This window comes from Leuciscus leuciscus, assembly GCF_965113295.1.
Source record: "Leuciscus leuciscus genome assembly, chromosome: 18".
NCBI lineage: Eukaryota > Metazoa > Chordata > Actinopteri > Cypriniformes > Leuciscidae > Leuciscus > Leuciscus leuciscus.
The window spans coordinates 15,102,702-15,126,642 of record NC_138742.1 but is presented as its reverse complement, the minus strand read 5'-3'; the positions used below and the strand labels follow the sequence as shown (position 1 = coordinate 15,126,642).

The 23,941-nt window shown below is 37.4% G+C and overlaps 1 protein-coding gene and 1 long non-coding RNA gene across 3 annotated transcripts in view; one reads left to right on the top strand and one right to left on the bottom strand.

Moving 5' to 3' along the window:
* The window catches only part of magi3a (membrane associated guanylate kinase, WW and PDZ domain containing 3a), a 134,123-nt gene that overhangs the window by 87,838 nt on the left and 22,344 nt on the right, over positions 1-23,941 (bottom strand). The window lies entirely within an intron of this gene.
* On the top strand, positions 17,566-20,957 carry LOC309480782. The gene is made up of 2 exons (XR_014199783.1): positions 17,566-19,686; positions 19,779-20,957. It is a non-coding gene; the product is annotated as an uncharacterized lncRNA (long non-coding RNA).

The window sequence follows — 23,941 nt, the reverse complement described above, 5'->3', positions numbered from 1 at the left end:
TTGTCGTTTGCTTACTGCTGTGATCGCTTTATTTGACTGACTGGTGTACACGGCTTCAGAGAAGAGATGTTGTTGCAAACGGGCGGGCGCATTAAGGTTTTTGATGAAAGGCACGTTTTCTTAAAAAAGAATGATGTTTGCACAGATAAATCATTTAATAAACACTGCAACATTCCATTAGAAAAATAAGAATTTCCAATTTGGATTTTATGGTGACTAAATCATACATCTGCCACATCGGCATACATAAACAGCTGCCTTGATGCACAACCTCATTCTGTTTCTTCAACAAGCCCACCATTGCAACATCCATCTCTCTTAATCATGTCCAGAGCCAGTGCTGTCTTCTTGATCATTAGAGCCCTGTTAGATGAAAGCAGAGCAGAAGAGAGCCGCTCCACCCTCGGCTCTCGTGTCTGTAGTGCTGTCAGGGCCGGCTGGACCCGTCAAACGATGTAGCTGCATCCGTCACGGCCCTTCAAAAAAACGCTTGTTCCACCATTACCTGAGCATCAGTATGAAGCACCACCCTGAACCTGCCATCAAAGCTGTCATTTCACAAGAACGACTTCCCAGAAATCGATGGGACATCATGTATTTCATAGATCGACATCACTCTAATCAAGATCAAAATGATCATTGCATCTCCAGCTGTATTCCTTTCTGACTTGCAAAATTGGAACAGATTTGCCACTTAATGAGTGATTTAAAGCTTGAGTCGGCACATTACCCAAATAAGGGCCACCGAATGCAGATCTTTAACCGCTAGGCTACACTGCCCATGTTACTGAAGCCTATAAAATGACAAAGCTCCACAGAGATATACCTATATTTGCTGAAACAAAGAAACTCCAGGGAATTACATCACACTTTTATTGGTAAAATCAGCTTGAATTGTCAAACTAATCTTAGGCATCTGAAAAGATGCAGAAATGTATAATTAGGATGAAAAGATCTGAGGGAGTTGGGTGAGAATCTTGAGTTATGCCGTGAGATGAACGCTGAGAGCTATCAGACAAATCAAAAACGCCAAGAACTTTTCATAACATCAAGAAGGGAACAGACAGTAGTATTTTTCCTTCAAGTGTTCGTAGGTTATCTTAAACTCCTGCTTTATGCTCTGTAAACTATTTGCAGAAATGATTAAATCTATCTGCACTCGTTTGCATCTCAATTCAGGATAGGAAACAACAGCATGATTAACTGAGCAAACAGTGACTCAACCACTCAACTGGTAACACAGACATCCACAGATCCTCATTAGAGTGTTTACAACCACCGTTCCACTTGATACTTGATACCGCATAGAGTATGAATGTCATTTACTTGATTTCACACAAGCAACAGCTGCACTACTGCCAGAAAACAGACCAGGCTCTTTTTCTTTTCTTTTTTTCAAAATAGATATTTCTCTGAGAAGGGAACTTAATTAATCTGTTGCCAAATTGTCAAATGAATTTTTTTTTTAAAGTCCAGCAGTCAGCACTTTCAAACAGAAGGCTTAAAAGCTTTTAAACTTTTAAACGTAGCAGCAGTCAATTAAATCATGGTTTATTAAAAATTATTTTAATTAAACGATACTTTCTGAATACAGTAAGTTGATGATTAGACAGTACAGAGGCCCTCTGAGCTCTCATTCTCAAAAATCCCTGCAACACCCGACGTTGTGTGAATATGGATTTATGCAGGGGATCGCAGATTCACAGAGATGCTGATTAAAACCTGTAGATTCAGAGCAAAAAACACATTGTGATGCCTGATGCAGTGTGTACTGTTAACTAAAACTATTGGGGGGGGGGAAATTGTTGATTGAAATATTAAATAAATTGAAATTTGATTAAAAATAATATAATATAATAATATAATATAATATAATAATATTAATTTTAACTATTAATTAAGTTTTGTAATAGTGTGTAAATAATAAAATAACAAAGCAATATTTTATGATGCAAAATTCATTTATACTTACATATAATTCTTACATATATCTTCCCAGATAGGCAGAATATTGCTGCCAATTACAGTTGATTTAAAATGTTTAATGCAAAACATCTTGCATAATTTTAAATTATATGCATCAATATTACAATAAGCAGCGATATTTGCAAAAAAAATACAAATTTACAAAAAAAATTGTATTTACACTACATTGAGTGCTAAGGCTTTAAATCATCAATTTAAACTGACAGTCACAGAAATGAATCAAACATACCAAGTCTAACGTGGTTTTTGCTACTCAAGTGATAATATAGTTTAAATAATATATGCTTTTAAAACATCTGTCTTAAAGCGCTCATGCTAACGAGACAATGGCACAGTCTGAAACTGAGTGGCATAAAAAATGCATTAAAATCAATGAAAATTTAAGATGTTGTCTTATCCAAATCATTAAGGATATATAATGAATATTCAATATTTCGCTACACCCTACCTCCCAAAAGACAGAAACAGCCAGAACTAAATAAGGAGCATTAACTTGTTAACAAAACCTGCTGTTCTGCACAACTAGATCATGATGGATGATAGCTATTGCACACATATCAGTCTCATGGAGTGGTCGCCTTAGGCAAAAAGAAGGAAGAAAACGACCATTTTTGCACAGCCTATTTAACACATTTCAGTAAATGTTTAAAAATGACAATCTGCATCTACCCAGACCTAGTGCCGTTAGATAACGTATTGCTCTCTGATTTTGTCACATATGTGGAGTGTCATAAAAATTTATTTAGACAGCTCACAGAGGCAGTTGAAAGAACATTTGGTGAGGCGGACCAGACGATTCTGACACAGATTTGTACATAAAATCTGATCCAAATGTAAATTTACTGCAATACATCCATTCACTTCCAGTCTGTTCCTTGCAGTAGTAGGGCAGTTGGGCTGGGAATTTAAGGACTGTTAGATACCCCACAGGAGCCACAACCATACGCTCCTCACTCATTAATTACTTTAACTAATTAGCTAGCCAGGCATTCTGGGAGATGTTGGTTGTCTTCAGCTTCAACTTCTAGAACTAATTTGTGTCAAGACACTATTCAGTTACAAAAAAGCTTTAAATAATTCAAGACATTACACCATCTTTGTCTCAGCCAGCACGTCTTTGCTGGCTGGGAATGTGTTTCAGACTGATATAGCTGGTGGTTTGAGAGTGGTGTCATGGTGGACATCTACATACTATTGTCTGATGTGACATTACACAACGTTTGGAAATAGAGTCGCTCTCCCATTGGCCCTCAATAGCCATTCAGTCAGTGAAAAGCAGCTTCATTCTGAGCCAAGATGGCTGCCCCTTTCACCCCTGCAGTGAGAACGTCCCAAGCGCCCGGTGAAGTGCCGAGTGAAGTGGACGCATGGGGTGTTCGGACATCTTAAGAGAGATTCCAAATTCACAGGGAGCAAACAATTCAGTCCAAAGAGCACTACAAACAGCATAAGGAACAACAAAACACAAGAAGTGGACAGGGAAATTTACGCAACAGTCATTAAAACAACCTGAATACTATTTAGTATACACTATTACACTATTCTCACCTAATTTATCATGTTAACATGGATAGGCTTCCTTAGAGAATGCAAAAAATAATGCACAAGAGCAGCAATATACATGTCTTAGGTTGTAAATAGCACTTCATGATGATTTTAAGCCATTTTACTTGAATATTGTGACATCCATGAATGAAAAAGAGAATGGGGCAGGACTTGATTTTATCCACTGGGAATTGATTTAATGGTGAAAAGCATTACCTGAATTAAGCCAGACAAATGAGTGTTCGCTAAAATAAATGTCAAAATAGTTGTTTGTCTACTGGTTAACATCACTCAATAAGCCGCACAGCTAAGTGACATTAGCAGAAAAGCAAAGCCATTATGGAGAAAGAGCAAGTTACTACATTTTGATGAAAGATTACAAACTTGGAATAACATGCACAATAATAACAGAAAGTAAATGATGTCAAATCTGATTTCATGTTGACATTATGTTTTAAAACCCCTAAAGGTTGCCCTGTTGTTCTCCAACTAAATAATCACCAAGGCCTCCATATTAGCCAAGTCACTCTGTGCCATAACAATGCCTTCCCTTCCTAAAAAAAAAAGAAGCTTTTTGCATATTTTTTGAATCCCTCGATTTCTCATGAGGCCAGAAACGGGACTCACAATGTGAGAGACAAAGCCTTATTGAATGTTTGTCTCCCGTCGCTCACCTGCTGAGACAAATTTCACATAACTCCATCTACGCCTGGGGAAAATGTAATCAGAGGACTGGAGCGCCTGCATACAAATAAAAGATCAGTTCCTCTCTCTCTCACCCGACACAAAGCGAGCATATGGAAATGGGCTTGCTTTTTCAGGCCAGGCCTGACTGGGCTGAAACACTATCCTTCACACACAGGGTGGAGCAGGTACAGTCTGCGACGAGGGTTCACAAAAGCAAAACCCGACTACACACCGCATCCTCAAAACCACATAGGAAAAGGCCTATCGCCGATGGAAACTCACTCCGGGGGCTTTGTACTCTAATGAGCGCTGGCCGGCCAGCCCACAAAGTTCAGCTTGACGCGGCTCGGCTAAAAATAACACAAACAATAGAATGGTAGCGCGCCTCAAGGGCCTTAAACTATGTGCAGCAAGGACCCTGCCAGTGTGAGAACCCCGTCCTTCAGAGTTAGCAGCTCAGTTGCGGATCTAACTCCGGCCCCTGCGGATGGTTAATAATAAAACGTTGGGAGTGAGTAAACGGAGATTTCAAATAAGCCTTCTTTACTATGCTGACTGATCCTCTTAGACTGGAAGAATCGCAACATCAAGAACTTCTTGCGCAAGATTTCAGATGAAAATATGTACTTGGAATCAACGTAATAACACACGAGAGCCCATTCGGTACAGTGATTTTATCACGCATGAGGGGGGTTCTCAGGCATGACATTAAATATTAAACAGCACCAAGAACAATATGATAAAATAGATGTTTTACAACTTAGGGCTGCAAGTTCAGAGAAATATAGTTTAAAAAGAATTAAATGAAAATATTTTCCAGATAATTTACACATTTATATATTTTTTCATGGTATAAATGAGTCATTTTTACATTACTGTTTAAAAGTTTGAGGTAAGTAGGACTTTTTAAAGGAAAAAAAATCAACAAGGATGCATTAAATAGATCAAAAGTGCCAGTTAAGATATTTATAATGTTACAAATGTGAATAAATTTGTTCTTTTGAACTTTCTAAGCAGCAAAACTGTGTGTCAACATTGATAACAATAGGAAATGCATCTTGAGCAGCAAATCAGCATATTAAAATTATTTCTAAAGAATCATGTCACACAAGACTGGGGCAATGATGCTGAAAATTCAGCTTTGTCATCACAGGAATCTATTACATTTTATAATATATTAAATATATATAGAAATATAAAAAACTTTTCAAATTGTAATAATACTTCAAAATGTTACTTTTGTACAGTTTTTTTAATCAAATAAATTCAACCTTGGTAATCATAAAAAACAATAAACTGCTTTATTAATTTAAAATAAATTCGTTTCATGTAGGTGTTTAATTTTAACTATTCATTTTATAATATCCATATAATCTTCTATTTCAGTTGTATTTTCAAACAAGTTGCCTATCTAGTGCTAATAACCTGGTTTACCTCTGGAACATTACGATATGATATTTTATACATCAATCTATGGCAGACATATGTGAAACATATAATCATCTAAGGGATCAGGGACTCAGTGGTTTACCAAATCGCGAGCCGTCCCCTCAATGTACTGCCATAACTTCATTACTGTGGTTTTAAAAGAGGCAAATGGTTCCAAAGTAGGCCCTCAAACAGTCAGAAACACTCTCGCTCATAAACGTTTGACCCACAGAATCTCATCATATTAATGACCCGCTGTAACCTCACGCAAGCCCTCTCCTCTCCCAACCCCGCTTTACCGTCATTCTGCGCCTCCAGTTCCCAGCAGCGCAACCACTTCCTCTTCAAAAGCATTCCAGATTCTTCAGAGCCCATCAGACGAGAGCAGCTGACGATGATCTGAATGTGATTTTGTAAGACTGCACTTGGGGGGTGCATGATGACAACGCTGCAATACTATTGATTCTTTGACCTCTGCTGTCAGGTCATGATGTCAAACAGCAGGGGACACAATGCGGAGCTGCTATCCTTTGTCTGGAGGACATCTGGGGCCATGTTTACAAGCTTCTCCAAGTGGGCTTGTGTTCAAGACCGACAGGCCGTCTAATGAGCGGAGTTGCCTCACCATTTACTGCTCCTCTAAACCCTCCATTTACATTTCTTCAGATGCCCTCTTAAAGGAACAGTTCAGCCTGAAATTAACAATCTGTCATAATTTACTCACCCTAATGTCATTTCAAATTTTCTTAAAATTCTGGTCACTCATTTCAATATAAGCTAAATGAGATCCATACTCTAAGTCTTCTGCAGGTCATATGATAACAAATTCTTGACATCCATCCTAGCTCCCTATACGATAATGAAATATCATGAGAGAAGTAAACGGTCAAATCAGTCAAATCTGAGACTGAGTCTGATCTTTTCAATGAACCAATTAATCCAGTACACAAATTTGAACTGATCCAGTTTAAAGAAAAAACATTAACTGGTTCACAAAAACAGACCAAATGATTCATTTACAAATCAAACTGATACAGCTTCGCATTTAATTCACTGACTCAATGATCTGGTCAATGGTTAAAAGCTTTTTATAGCGGAAATGTATTAGTGAATACATTTATGAATGCAAATTAAAATATTATGACTGTCTTTCACACAAAACAACTATTTGTTGATTCAATGATCCGATCTCATTGGCTGGATACATTGTATGATCACATTCTGATTTGGATATTTTCAAAGAATCAATTGATTCAATTCACAAAATTAAAATGATCCAGTCCACAAAACCAATTAAATTAATTAATTTACTAAAATGATTCAACTGACTGATACAGCACTAGCACTTACTCAATGATCCAGTCACAACAATTAACAGCTCATTATAGTGGAAAATTATTAGTGAATAATTACTTACTAAATGGATGACTGTTACAAAACTGATCACACAGCACACGAGTGCCAAACCGAGAGACACGGCTAACTCTTTTCCCGTCTACGTGCGCTTGAATATTTAAATTGGCAAGGCTTAAAATCAGCAAATGATCAGCTTCCGTGAAGATGCAGCACTGGCCAGATCGGGCAAGTGACAGTTCTGTCAACCGGCCAGAGTGTCTTTCTGCAGTCCTTAATGTCGAGCCCTGAAGAAGATGCAGTATGACTGTCACTGCAAATGCAGACAAATGGACCGATACAAACCACATCGAACTTTTTGTACATTGACATGGAAAGAAGAAAATAAAATGCTTTGCATCTTCCTGATGCTGATGTGAGGCTGTAGGCTGTAGGCTGGGCTTCAGAGGCAGCGTCGTGCTGCAGTGCACAACACCGTCCTTGAAGATCGGCATAAATCAAGGCTTGAGCGAACGAAACTCCAGAGGCCTGAGTCTGCCAGAGAAACGATACACTTAATTAACTTATGTCTGCTGAGGTTGGTCTGTGCTGAAAGCCTTGTAATAGAAGAAAGATACCTGTACAGAGGCTGAGAAACCCCAGTGAGCCTGCACAGAGACATATGCAGTGCAGCAAAGGCAGCGTCAAGCTGTGGCACACTACGCTCCAGACGCACAGGTCAATTACGCCTCTGAAACGTATACTTGTGTAATAATGAAATAAGGCCAGCTCTAACAGTGAACGTATACGACCCTCAGAACAGTACGGCGATGGGTCTCTCTTATTCTCTCAGACTCTGTTTAACAGAACATTATAATCGAATTCTCTCTGGGCTATTGACTAAAATATGGTACTTTTGATGAGATAATCCTCTTAGGACCAATCAAGTGCTCCAGCTTTATGTAACATCATCAGCAAGGAATGTAATCTTTTTTTCTGAATGTAATGTTTTTGTCAACCGTTTTAATTATTTTGCATTTTTAAACGTCATTTTATGTTTTACTACAAAAATTTATTTTCGATCATATTCACCGTGACAGAAGAAAACATTCAATTAAATAATACATTAAATTAAATATATAAAAAATATATAACATTTATTTTATACAATTAAAACGTTCTTTTGACAAAGACATGACAAAAAATATCTAAAACATTAAAGATCAGGGTGAGGACGAGAAGCACAGTGGAGGAATGGTAGAGAAAATGCATTACATGGTCAAGGTCACATCTACTGCAGGTGGGACAAAAATCCCCTGGGCTTAACAAAAAGTGCAATAACTCATACGAATCAACATGAGCCAGAGAAAAAAAACGTAGGAGGCGCTGCAAGCTTGCATGCACGGTAAACACGGCTGGATGTAAGAGAACGGGAAACCTCTGGCTGAGCATGACTCAAGTTCCACGTACAGGGTGTTACACAGGCTCTGGGTGAACAAAGGGAGGCCATGGATTATTACAAGACTTCCATTGTTTTCCTGTACTTATCAAATGGGTGGATTTAAGTCACTCACACTGTAGTGTTAATTCCACTTAGAAATATGATGACCAAACTATATTTTATATGCTGAAAATAAATAAATAAAAATTTATTTTCTTAATCAGTATCATTGTCCTATCGAAAATACCTAAATCCAAAAAAGAATTTGAGAATTAGAAAAAAAAAACACTAGAACAATGTTATATATTTTGTTGACTTGTGTACTAACACTATCCCAAATGTTTACAACATTGTTTAAATCCAAACAAATCAGCGATTTGCTGTTTTACTTCCGAAGAAACCATGGACACACAAAATAATACGCTTTAATATAGGCTATTATCCATTTTATTAGACAGGCGAGCAAATGTTTGGATACCTTTATCGACAGAACTAATCAATGTTATATAGTTCAACACAGTTAGTCTTGATTTTCCGTGATTAACATGTCTGTACCACGCTGTAGAGACAACATTTTGTCAAGTGGCTAGAATAGCATAATCAGAAAGATTGAAGTAACAGTAATACACAATCTTCTCCACCACACAATACATTTTAAAAATAAATGCATTGGCAACACAAGTCACCCAGTTATTATTAATATGAACAATACTGATCTAGCTTACTGCAGTGTCTCATAAGAGAGAGAGATATGAACTTACACAAAAAGGTTTTAATCAAGCCTGAGTAATTCATTAAGAATCTGTAATGAATAATCCACACAAAACACAATAGCACTCATTGGTTACTGGCACAGGCTTGACCAAAGGAGTAGGTCAAGATTATTTGTTAGCTGAAAAAGAGAAAGCTAAATCTAATTTATACTCGTTTTATTTCTGCTGTTAGCTTTGTCACATGTTAAAAGACAAACTGACTGGACAAATTGAAAAGGAGATTCAAAAGGAAATGACACTGCTGCTTCATTCAATTACCGTGATCTAAGAGCTCTCCGCTCTTGCCCTGCAATTCTTTTGGAATAAAGTGCATTCATTACACACCCTGACAACTTTTCACACCTAACAGGATCCTTAATGGATTGCCAAAAAAAAATTTCTCTGGTCATTTTGTAGGTCATTTTCTGCTAAAAGTGGTTTTTCATTGCATATAATTAACAACGTATAACTGATATGAAATGCATTTCGTGATTTTAGCACACATTCATATGTTTAGAGGGTCAGGGAAATGTCAGGCTTGACCTCCTGAAGTCAAAGGTAAGTCGAGGTGGTTCTCAGCGAAAAGACTCTTGCCCTGCCGTGTCATGCTTCATCAGTGTGACTAATTCAGACAGCGTGTTCTCATCATGCTTCTCTTGAGTGGGCCCATTAAGTCACGTTATCTCCCCCACATCTGGCTCTCGGACAGGAACGACCCGCTGAGAGCTCTGGATCTCATTAACAAGACTGGTCAAAACTCAACGTCATCCTGAACAGCTGTGAATGCACCATCCGGGCTCTACAAAAACCTGCTTTAAATCTATGCCTGTTCACAAGACCGTTTTCCCACGCAGGCTCTCTGAGTTACAAATGAGCAGATGAAACTGCAAGCGGATGAAGGCTGCGGAGTAAAAGAGGTGAGGAGGAGACCGCTCGGCAATCCATCAACCTCACTATCTGTGCTGCTTAGTGGTGTGTGTGTGTGTGTGTGTGTGTGTGTGTGTGTGTGTGTGTGTGTGTGTGTGTGTGTGTGTGTGTGTGTGTGTGTGTGTGTGTGTGTGTGTGTGTGTGTGTGTGTGTGTGTGTGTGTGTGTGTGTGTGTGTGTGTGTGTGTTTTCAATTTTCATAGAGAATAGTTCCAAAATGATATAAATCATTTATATTAATAATTATAATGTAATAACAATAATAATAATAATAATAATAAACAACAACAACAACAATAAAGTTTTAAAAAATACATATATATTTTTTATTACATTATAATTATTAATATAAAATTACTAATAATTGAATTAAATTATATTATTTTATATAGATGATTATTATTATTATAATTATTACTATTATTATTATTAAATGATGTTCCATTGTTAATTTAGAAAATTAAAAATGTTATTATATGATTTATTTTAGATTGTCATCATCTAACAATCAAATTTTATATTTTTAAATTAATAATTTAATAACAACGTTAAAGGTAATCTTCAGCAAATCTCAAAATTAAAAAAAATTCATAATGTACATTACAACATTGTGATGCCTAAATTGACATTCTATTTCAGTTTTACTTGTAATTTACATAAAATAAAATAGTACAAAACATTAATATCCCCATTTGTAGATTATCAAGCACAACATGAAAATGATCATCAGCTTATCAGTACTGGACAGAATTTTATTATGGGTGCATTTGTCCACACACCTTTTGTTCTTGTGTTTAAGCAATCACTACGCATCCTCTATTGTAAACCATTCACTGATATGAGGGACAGAAGTCATGGCAGGTTTATTGGCAACCCTGAGTAAGCAGGCGCTGCATTAAATAGAGATGAGGGGAATAGAGACTGCAGTAGCTGAAAGATGAGACAGAAAGTGCCAACTCAGAGAACCAGTCGCAAATGACTATGAGCTGATCCGAAAAAGAGAACGAGCTCTGTAGACGTTAAGGTTGAAGTATAGATTCAGACATTGATGCGGCCTTGTTTTTCTGCAGAGCTGTGTGAAGTTCACAATACACTCCATTCGGTTTTAAAAGCAAGGTGAGGAATAACCTTCCTTTTAGCTCATATTGCAAGCAGAGCCTGAATAAATCTCTTCCCATTAATATTAGAATCAGGAGAGGAGAAGAGATGCCATCTCATAAGCCCATGCCCGGAGGGACCACCTGCATTCTGAATGATCAGATGTCCTGTATTATGGTAATGGATGGTTATATAGATCACAGGCATCATTTGGAGGAATATTCAGCAGTTATGTAACTGCAAAAGCTGTGACCCTTTAAAGGTCCGCTGAGGATTTAGCAGCTCACACATCTTAATATTCCAAACAACAGAAAATAACATACAAAGTGTGGGACTGAATAATCAGTGCGCTTTGATGTCAGCACAAGACAGCTCATGACTGGGGGTTTTGTCGCTTATTAATGTCAAAGCAAACCCGAAAGCCACAGATGAGCTACATCATTTACGTAGTAAAGAGTCAAGGCAAGATTTACACATTAAATACTTGGCAATATGAAATATGATGGAAGACACAGGGCTTTATTAGTTGAAAACAAGAGAAGAATCAACTGTGTGCTATTTAGACGACTCAGGATATTTATGATAAAAGAAACATGTATTTGGAGCTGTAATAATGAAACATCTCCTGAGTCTGGCAGCCTACTCAATTTCTAATTCACGAATAATAAAAGCATCTAATAAAATCTATCACAAGTTTTTTGTGGTGCACCTTGAAATAAGCAACAAATAAGCTAGTAAAATTGAGGGCTCCACAAATTCTCTAAATTTAAGCTGCTTCAGCTGACAAAATGTGAGCTATAAAAAAAGATCTAAAGCTAGCTTTTCCAAAATCCCTCTGATACCAATTGTCAACTTCAAACACATTTCGCTCTAACTGCAAATTGCATGATAAACCCACTTGAAATAAACGTATTAATATTTCAAAATTGAGAGATTTTCAAGGTGAAGTTGAAAGTAAACTTGTTCCCTGAGTCTCATTCAACTCGAGTCAACGTTTGACTTAAAGAAAAAAGAAAAAAGGATTTCTTTACAGCTGTGGCGTTTTATTTTCAAAGAATGACTCCAGAGGGGCAAATTCTTTTCTAAGAGATTTCCTCCAACAAAACCTGGAAGGAAAAGGTTCTTCAACAAGCAAATACACTCCCATTTACCTCCTCAGGAAAACAATGAGCTTCATATTGTCACGCCAGTACAAAACGTGGAGTACAATGCTGGGGAAAAAAGTCTCAGCAGCATAAAATCAATATGATATTTTACACATGAATGAAAAATTGTCTGCAAGTAGAGAGGTCTGTCCTTGGATAAGTTAATCACACTTTTTATGTTTGACGATCAAACTGAGAGCAATGCAATGGTTAAAACTCATTTAAAATACATTAATTTGCTTATTAAAGTAATAAATTGTTTATTAAAAATGTATTAAAAATGGATATTAATTTTGAGACCTTCTGAAGATTACATTTAACATAAAACAGGGGGAATGTATTTGTAAAATATTTACCAATAAATTCAAAATAACAAAAACTGATAAACTATTTGGCACAGATACTCTGTGTATCCCTAGTAAATAAGATGCAAGTTTTTGCTAGTCACAATTAAACATGAGAAAGATGCCCTGAGAGTGCACCATAAACACAGGCCCACACACACATTCACACAAATCCAAGACAGCACAATCCCATCAGCGCTCAAATTAATGAGGGTCATATAGAGATGAGCTGGGTAATGAGACAATTAACTCTTCCACTGACATTTACACCACTGCTCTTAATAAACAAATCCTTCTGCAGAACAAAAAAAACAACGAGGAAATTCTCCTCTTCATCAGCAATCAAAGACAGAGGCGGCGAGTGACTCTGAGCTCTCAGAAAGGGGTGAAGAATACAATTTGGAGAGCGTCAGGGGTTGGCAGCTGAACTCAGAGAAGGACGAATGCCTGGGGACAGTGATGAGTTAAAAACAGGAGGGAAGAGATCAGGACGAATAAGGTTGGGCCAGAAGCACAATTACCTGTCCCAGACACATGTGACAGGCTGATTGGGTCTGGAGGGGCCTGTCACTGACTAGAAACTAAGAGATGCCCTCTCTGAACCTGTCACTCAAAGGGCTCTATAATATCACACAGGGCCTTTATAGAGCCTTTTACTTCTAAAGCCCAGGTATACTTCATTTTCCACGTTCCGCTCAGTCTCGCACACAGTTGAGTGTGCAAGCCTCTCAAAGTATAGTCCTTAGCAGAGAACATTGAAAGACACATTCAGCACGTGCGCACTATCAAGTGGATATTTCTTTAAAAACAAGTCTATTATGCCTCTATAATGTTTATTATATCTATTAAAAAGTGAAAAATTATTAAATAATTGAAAACATGAAGTAAATAAATGCATGCACACACACATACATATACATACATACTATATATATATATAAATATGTATGTGTATATGTATATGTATATGTATGTGTATATGTATGTGTATATGTATATGTATATGTATATGTATATGTATATGTATGTGTATATGTATATGTATATGTATATGTATATGTATATGTATGTGTATATGTATGTGTATATGTATGTGTATATGTATATGTATATGTATGTGTATATGTATATGTATATGTATGTGTATATGTATGTGTATATGTATGTTTATATGTATATGTATATGTGTGTATATATATATTAGAGGTGGGCATAGATTAATTTTTTTAATCTAGATTAATCTAGATTAATTTAGAAATTAATCTAGATTAATCTAGATTAAAATGGCTCATTTGAATTCTGCCGAAGGCATTCAGAATATGTATGCTACCCAAATAATGACTATAAAAGTAAGTCTTTGAGAACGGGTTTCTCAAGCCAGGTGGCGCATTAGACCAGGGGCTCATCTCCTGTTTCCAAAATGCATCACAAACTGCTTGAGAAAGCTGTTCTACTCATAGACTGTAAAAGGTTACTACTGTACCGTTACCGTCCGTAGGCAACATTAGGTAGGCCTATGTTATTATCAACTACTATAGGCTATCAATTAGGGATGGGCGATATGGCCTAAAATCTATATTGTGATATACATTGCAGCCTCTTGCGATAACGATATACAGTATATTATAATAAAACCATTTCAGAACAGATTACACAGACCCATGCTAAACAACTGCTAAATGTATTTTTTTTTAAAGGGTGTATGTAGTTTTGAGAACATATATTGTGCAAAACTGTAAGTATACAACATAATTTTGCAGATAAATACAATTTAAGTACACTAGCTGCATAGACTTAAGTAGGTCTAATGTTTATTATGGCTTGGAGCTTATGAAACCCCAAATTTAAAATTAGAATATTGTCTAACTGATGTCTTTTCAGTTAAAAAGAAACACAACAACGATTCTTAAAATCGAGATTATGTGCTACACCACTAAGATATATTGGAATGGGAATAATACGCGCGCGCTGGTATTCAGTGATATCATGTTTCGTTTTGAATTTGAGGTGGTCGAACGGATTAGTCGTGAGTTAACTTACCGAACTGTTACCCCACACACTCTGTATTTAGTTTGCAGCTGCTCGTCTGACGGCTTAAACCCGAACCAAGTCCAAATAATGGATTTTGCACCTATCTTTTTCACCAGCTTTCACTTTCAGCCGTGTTTACTTAAGATGACGACGAATATGCGTTGCAGCCGGGGTTACCTCGCGGCCGCGGGTAGATTGCGTCATCATAGCTTGTGTAGTATAGAGCCATCTCCCAACCCAACTTGGAGAATAGATTAACGGCGATATTTTTTTTATCGTGCGATAAGAGTCTCGCGTTAACGCAGCACGTTAACGCCGATAACGGCCCACCACTAATATATATATATATATATATATACACACATACATACACACACACACACAATAAATAATATGTAACCTATATTAAATAGTAAATATAGTAAATATTTATAGCATAAAATAAATAATATATTTATAGCAAAATTAAATATGCCTGTGTTACTTGCCATGCCTGTGTTACTTGTCATTTCAGGAGGTACCACAGATGCCTTAAATCACACAATAAAGATTTCTCATTGTAAGCATGTCATTTTATGGCTTAAGTGAAGATCAGGCCACAGGCAATGGTCCAAAAACACAGATCAAATTTCAAAGTTCACAATCCTTTTCTCACAATTGAGTTCTCTCTCAATGAACAGGTTCAACGCTGAACCTGATAGATCTCACAAACATCTAATTTTACCCAGAGAAGGTCCTATCAGATGTCTTAACCACAGAGAGACAGACTGTTACCTTGGTAGCGGGTGTTTGAGGGTGGCAGGAAATGGGCTCAATTATAACACTGACAATGAACTGCTAATCAGGTCCATACCGGTCGGTGTAACATCAATCAATTACCTGATTCTTCACTGGTGAAGCAGTGTCAGCTCAATTCACAGCCCTAATATGTGACCGAGTTTGCATGTGTGGTTGGGGAGTCGTTGCGAGCTTCACAGACACACAATAGGCCACTGCGGCAGGTTTAATAAAGGCTACATAGGGTGCTGGAGGCTGTCGGAGGGAAGATTACAGCATTGATCTGTTAAGGAGAGATTCAGGTAGTTCTCAGTCAACCCCAGCCCTTCTGGCAAACTCGCAGTAGACATCTGCTGACCTTACAACGACTCAAAGGGGACATGTAATGGGTACATAACTTAATTGAAGTTATTATCTTAGAATTCTTCTTAGTTAAAAACAGTCCATACTGTGGAAATTTTTTTAAAGTGCAAATGTAGCAGTTAATTGATACAAAAGAAAACATTTGTCATACTGCAAAAAAAAAGTCAGGTTTTCAAAAAAAATATATTTTTTAAAATTATATAAATATATAATTAAAAGAAATTTACTTAATAAAATTGTCAAATATTAAGATTTATTTTAAGAGAGTAAGTGAGTGAGTGAGTGAGAGAACGAACGGATGCGTCCAAAATAGCATACTCTCTAGAGTATGTCCTTATTTTGAATAAGCAGTTACTTCACGAACACAAAAGGGTATGTTCTTTATAGTATGAGTATGTGTAGTATGAATGTAATCTGGACGCACAACATTCGCCATGCTGTAATTATCATGTGACCTACCAGCGTCAGTTACGTCGCTTCACTGCCATTTACAAATCCTCTCCCTCATGGGATAGTAAAGTGTCCATCCTATGCACACTTCAGAATCTGGCCGGAAGTAGTAGCCTAGGTCATCTGGTACTTTTTGCCTACTCTTTTGAGTACTGTGAATTCTGACATTTTCTTTTATCAAATTCGGTTTTTCACCTATACAGTATAAAGTAGGGAAGTATGTTTTTACTAGAACACAAGCTAAATATATATATATATATATATATATATATATATATATATATATATATATATATATATATATATATATATATATATATATATATATATATAATATATATATATATATATAATATATATATATATCTTTTTTTTAATTATTATTATTATTATTATTTTTTTTACTTTTAAGATTATCACTGTTTCATCATTGGGGTAAGGGGGGGCACGGAGTTACAAGTTAAACCTTCTAATGTGAGTCTTTCTTGTGATGATTAGCCAGAAATCACATCACAATTATGATCTCTATAAACAGGTGGGGACGGGGGGAATGTTACACAACAAGCACATTTAACTGCTCATCACTGTTCATTATGAAACCCCGGGGTGTTTGGTTTCATCAGATCGGCTCTTTCCCAAACTGTGCATACTGTGAACCCACTGAACCAAAAAATATTGGCCAGATTGCAGCTTCCAGATTTTCCATTACCTAAAAATGCATCCAGTAGGATTAATATAATCCAGTCGGAAATTGGCTTTAACCCAAAAAAATGAATACATCTTTTGGGACAACTTTTGGGAAATGAATGCATCTCTAATATGCTATTCTCATCACGGACAACCTTACAAATGTCGCCACCGATGTGCAAGCCTGGGAAAACGGTTAAGCCTACATTGTACTTCTTAGGTCTCAAATGTAATTCAGACTGTCTATGAATTATCCCAAACAAAGCACACAGTCTGCTATGACTTTTTTAGTGCCACATTTAAAAAAAAAAAACATGCAGTTTGAGAATAAAGAACTACTTTGAGCATGAAGTCAAAACTTGAAATAAAATAAAAACATGAATAAAGCCATAGCATTATGACATTAGTTTCCCTTACGACTGTTTTCTAGATAATATTACAACTAATCTTATAATGCTATGACTTTATACACAACATATTACTACTTCAATCTCCTAATGTTATTTTATTCTTGAAATTTTGGACTTTCTTCTTGTAAAAGGCATATTATAAGATTATTCTCAAATCTTTAACATGGCAATAAAAGTAAAAAATACTATTTTACTAATACACTTATACTAATACAATTTATTTAGACTGTTTACCGCATTTCATTCATGCATGAAGGACATAAAACCAGGTCATCAACCACTCAATGCTAATCCTTCAAATGTGAAACAGACCAAAAATGACTCTGTAGTTCACACTGAGCATCCTGAACGCATGATCCCCCTCCTTTAGAAAGCAACAGACTGGACTCGTACACTCATTATGGGTCGTGCAGCCATAAGCCTGCTGACAATTAGCCCGAGACTTCAAATCTCCTTAGCTAAACAGATCAGGGCATATGCTATGTGTCTAAAGAGCAAAGAGAGGGGGGGCACACACATGTGTAAGGGCTTTAGTAACTCTGAACCCAGAGACAAAAGAGCTAGTTAAAGTGGGTCAAAATTGTGTAACGCACCTCCTATTATATTGAAGAGCTTAAGGCCCATTTTAATCCATTAATAACCAGTAAGTAAAGATCACAGAGGGTAGGACAAACAGAAAAAATTACTTTATTATTGGATATTTGCCCTCCCCAATGAGCTTGAGAAGAATATAATAAACTCTACAAAGCTGCACATTTTAGTAAAGAAACATAAAAGCGGTGTTTTTTGTATTCCACTCCCTCGTCCCATACAAACAACCCGGCATAGGTTGTCTATCTACCTAAGAGAGCCGGCCCTCATCCAAGATCAATAGACCCAATGATGGAAATGTCAGGATGAAAATCTAAGACCCATTGACGCGACATCAAGGGTGAGAACGGTGTATCCACTCCTCTGCGGTGCTGGCATCAATACTGTTCACTCAGCAGGAGCCTATGGATAACGTACTGGGAGATAATAAACAAAGACACCAGCCATCCTATATTTCCAATGGGCAGGGGGCAGGACCCACGCAGTCATGAGTGACTTGCCTGCCAGCCTCCGTCCTGCTGTTCCCTCTGCAAGCAAGCAGCAGGATTGACTGCGGTGTTGGCTGGCGTCTTCTCCTTTGAGATAGGGATAATGTTAAACTGAGCCCAACTGTGCCAACTGTAAAACACTTGTGTGCCTGCTGCGAGCGAGCATTCAAACATCCGCCGAAGCCATTGATGCCTTCAAGCCATGCTGTTGCTGTGGCAACCCAGCACCTGTTGCCTCATCTACTCTCAACCTCTTCATCTTTCTGCTGATCGCTGTCCATACCTCAAAGGATCTTGGAAAGAAAACCCTTCAATCCCTCAAAGCCTACCAACTATACCTTTTAAAGCAAATTCTCATTACTCCATATTCACCGGGTTCATAATTAGCAAACTGCCATCAAAAAAGCCCTTGCCTATGTCTTTGTTCTGCTTATGTACCTGATGAAACATGAACATCTTGTACTCTTTTACTCTGCAAAGGCAGACCAATCTCCACCTGCTCTTCAGTTGCCACAGCATGGAGATGACCTGCTTTTACTTTATTATAGGACATGACATTAAATGTACAGTACAAAATATAAATAAATATGTTGAAGCAAGAACCTAAAGTATCAATACAATGGCAGACAGACAGATATTTAGACAGGTAGACAGACATACTGTATGGTATGTATTCATCTATTATAAATCATATGTACTGTATCTATCTTTCGTAATTAATACATGAATCTATAGATTCATCAAATTTCGTTGTAATGTATACCATGCAATGACAATAAATGTATAACTAAACTAAACTAAACTATAGTAAGTCATACCTATCCATATCTATTGATCGATATTTATTATAGATGAATATGATTACAGACAGACAGACAGAAAGATAGACCGATCCTATCCATCCATCTTTCTAACTCACTCACTTTCTAACTTTCTAAGTCTCAAGTCCGGTCAAGAGTCTTTGAATTGTCATGAGCATATGTGGTTTACCAATAGCTCCCGAACTGTTGGTTAATGCTTCAATACTGATTTTCACCAACAGCAAATCTAAGGAATAATTTATCGACTTGCTTTCTTCCCTCGACAGTGTGTGACTAGACCCGCAGCTTGGAAAGAAGCCAATTAAGAGCGCAATCAATATCTCAGCCATTGATTACAATTCACGTGGCTGTCACTTTGACAGAGCTGCATCTCTGCTTCTGTAGGTAAGCTATATATAATCAGGGGCCATATGGAGGTCAGGTGCTCTCTGAGGTGGACTGAAATTAACATGTGCAGGTTTCTAATCCTCATATAGAGCTGAATACCTGACATGACTGTAGGAAAACATCAGAGAAGCATGATTCGGGTCTGAGGATGGCTCCTATGAAATGCAAGAACTACACGCCAACCTGGAGGAGGAAAAGCATCACATGTATTACTGTGATCTTTACAGGCATACACAAAGCCCTTCTCCAAAATCAATACCGGGCTTGTACCTTTACCTCCAAGTACAGTGTCCCTCTGTGAGCCCATAATGAATCCAAACATATATTAAAGTTGTTGAAACAGTGATATTGATCCCTAATAGGCACTATGTCCAGATGACAATTTGTTACTCTTTCATTGTGTACCTCAGTTTGGCTAAATAAAACAGGTCGGCATTTTTGCCCATTAGAAAAATTACAGGATGGTACGGTTCGGCATAATAAACTAGAGTGCTCCTGTAAATCTATTTACATTCAGTTTACTAAATCAGAGCACTAATGGCTTAAGGTATTCTTTTCAGAATAAAGCCGCTGGTTTTTTTCAGGTGACTGGTTGCCACGTGATCCAAAGCCATACAAAATCCAATAGTGCACACCACCAAAATAGAAGAGTACTTCATGCGTTTTATCTCCTAGAACTCTCTCTTGCTTGGACCACAAAACAGTTCTATTGAAAACAGAAAAAATTCAGCCGGATACGGTAGTTTTGGAGGGCCGAAAACGTTGACCGAAACGGTTATTCGGTTTCTATTCTATTTAGAGCACATAATGTGAAAAAGCTACAACAGGTTAATATCAGAAGTGTGGAAACACTTCAACGTGACCAAAAATTATTCTAGAGCAGCAATATCTGAAATATTGAGAGACAGCTTGTTGCCGGACTTTGCTAGTGCTACAACCTATTTATCACCCTATGCAACAGCCTGAACAGCATAGCCAAATCAATTACTCAATTACCCTAATTCAATAAACAAAACTTTGTTTCTGGTTTTGGCTAAATGGATACATTAATTTCAGTTTCAGTATTTAGGTAAAAAAAATAAAAACATTTCGGTGCATCACTACAAAGTTCTTCAAAACTGTTGTTCTGCCTTGACATACTATAATTGGCCTGATAGCGAAAACAGATCATAAATGGAAGATATTTGAAATGTGGCAAAGCAGAGAATGCAATGTGTATTATATAACCACTATGGATTGTCAAATAACCTTTTAGATTGTCAAATAACCTTTTAGCTTGCCAGCTAACTGAAGAAAAAAAAAATGAAAGAAAAAAAAATAGAAAGAATGCCTTATCAGATTTGCACAGTACAAGCTGATTAGTCTGCTAGCTTTGCACACCACTAATTAACTAGCCTGCCAGCCTATCATATCGTTAGCCTCATAGCATAATTGCCTAAGTCATTCTTTGTTTTTCCTTGTTTTCCAAAGACATTGAAATATGACTTAGGCAATTATGCTATGAGGCTAACGTTACCACACTACCGCAATTTATTTTACAGCTGGGACCGAGATCGGATCTTGCGCATGTTGCCCAGTTGGGACCCACCTAGTGGAAAGTCCAATCCTGCATGAAATCCATGCGGGCAATTGGCATGAGGTCATTATGGAGCCCAGTTTTTCAGCCCATTTCATACCCATATGGGCCCCACATACACGTGTTGGCTGGGTACAAACATGAAAAAGTACAAAATATAAAACAATAACCAGAAAGGTTATTTTTTTATTATCCAGAAGAAGATACTGTGAGAATGTGATACATTTTTAAACAGGCATTACAAATGACTACCACTTGTTGATGATAGGATCTTGTGTGACACCCACAACATATTAAACATCCTCATTAGGAATAAATATTTTACACCGTTTAAAACAGGAGTGGAATGTTGGAGCCCATTTAACCTCCAGTGTGTTGGTTCAGACACCAGTTGTGACAGGTGAGGTCCACTGCATTTGTGTAGTCGGTGTAGATGGAGCCGAACAATGGGACCCAAAGCACATTACACTAATTGCAGCGGCATTCACAGATCAGTACCCCCAATTTCCTGTTTATTATGGGGAAATATGACACAAACACGCTCACAAAGCATCTATTGTTCTGACGAATGCACTAGATTTTTGTACTGTCTGAATTATCAAGCAACTAGAAGATCCAATGATCAACTTGACCTAGAAGCGACCAACAGAGATGATCAAAACCAGGCTCATTGTTAATCCACAGGCGAACCAGTGACATGTGACAGCAAAAAGCTCAATCCCTTACACTCATCCAAATCGCAAAATGATTGTCTGAGTGTCCCTTGACCCGTATCCAAGCCCTCAATCAAAAACACCACAATATTTTGCTTGCAATGACACAAATTCAACATCATCAGGTGCTGCGTTGCATCCAATGGGATGTCTCTCTCTCTGTCAGAGTACTCTAGCTACAGCAGCAGTTAACCAACGGCCTAAAATTACCATAGGGATTGTCCTTCAACACAAGTGAACCACCTGGGAGTCAAGAGTCAAAACATTATTGCAGTATTGTCCGAGCGCAGACCACCTTTCTGCAGCCACGCATAAACACGGGACCGAAGCCAGGGATCGATAAAGCTGCTGGGAGCAATGCGTCGCCTTGATATGCATCCACACACACGTGAGTCTTGCACAAAAGACACCGATAAGCCCCCCCAAGAGCAGCCCCCCTACAATTTCAGACAGTAGTCGTACGTTTCGCTCTGTTTGCCAATTTAGCACATCCGACTAAACCGCGCCTTTGCTCTTGGAAACTCCTAGCAGCATAATAGGATCTGGCCTTATCTGTAAACACATGCCCAATTGAAGGACAGGCTGGAAGAATGAGATTTAGGAACGGCCTGCCCAGGCAAACAAGCGTGACCAATGCTGAGGAAACGGCCTCCTGAAGAGCTTTCTGAAGGCTGCCAACAGGCCAGGGGGAGCTCAGAGCGAGGCATGCATGGAGAACCGGGTTTAAATGTGGACTGGATTAGCGTGGCCTGTGAATAATGGGTAGGCGTACACAGATTGTTCGTCCACCGATCTTAATTGGACAGTATTCGTCTTAATCCTGTGATCAACGATTGCCCAAACTTGCTTAAATTCATGGCTGATCGATGATCGTGATCAGTGCCAATCAATCTTAGTGTTAAAATATCGGTATTAGCATGAATTTTACTGATCAGTGCACCACTAATAATGGGGACATCCACAAGGCCAACATAAGACAAAAATTCCCTGGCAGGATTGTAAAAAAGCCTCATTAAACTGGACTATCCAGAAATACACACAAGTGCATTCCTACCCTTCCTTAATACCACAGACTGCCAAACACCTGTTGCAGTTTACAAGAGGAATTTCAAAAACTTTGTGTTTGGGGTTGCTTTTGTTTTGCACTTAATTCTAACAGCTAACACAAATTGACTCCATATAGCTAGGATGCAAAATATATCGATTCCATATTGGCTATCAGACAAAATGTGATTTTATATTATATTATATTATATTATATTATATTATATTATATTATATATATATGCAGATATTTTATCTTTCATGCTCATTTTCCCTATTTTTACATTTACTAAATAAATCAGTGTTGCTGCTTATTATATTGACTTTTAGTGTTACTTTGTCAAGTTATTCAATCAAAATCCAATTTAGTTTCATTAAGTCAGAGGAACATCATTTGTTAATACAATTTTAATCTTGTTTTCATCAGAAAAATCTCCAAGAGCACCACTCATCTTAAAAGGGTGGTTGATTATGATTTCACTTTTCTAACTTTAGTTAGTGTGTTATGTTGCTGTTTGTGCATAAACAACATCTCCAAAGTTCCAACACTCAAAGTTCACAGCAAAGGGAGATATTTGCTTTTAAAGAAATCTTTTTTTAAGGACTACAACAAACAGCTGGTAGGGACTACACGACATTCCTCACGGGTTAGTGACATCACCAACAGTAGAATTTACATAATCCCCACCCCTGGGAACGGGATTTATAGATTATCATGACTGAATATGCTAATCAATGACTAGAAGATAGTTAACTCCACATCAGCTGCATAACTAATCAACCATTCAACTAATCATTCAGAAATGTCCTTTTGCATTCTACATCTTGTCACTTCTTCTTGAGTCTCTCCATTATTGTCTGACAGTTTGAACATAAAAGGCTAAAAGTTTTTGAAAGTTTCAGTGCATGTCTGTGTGAG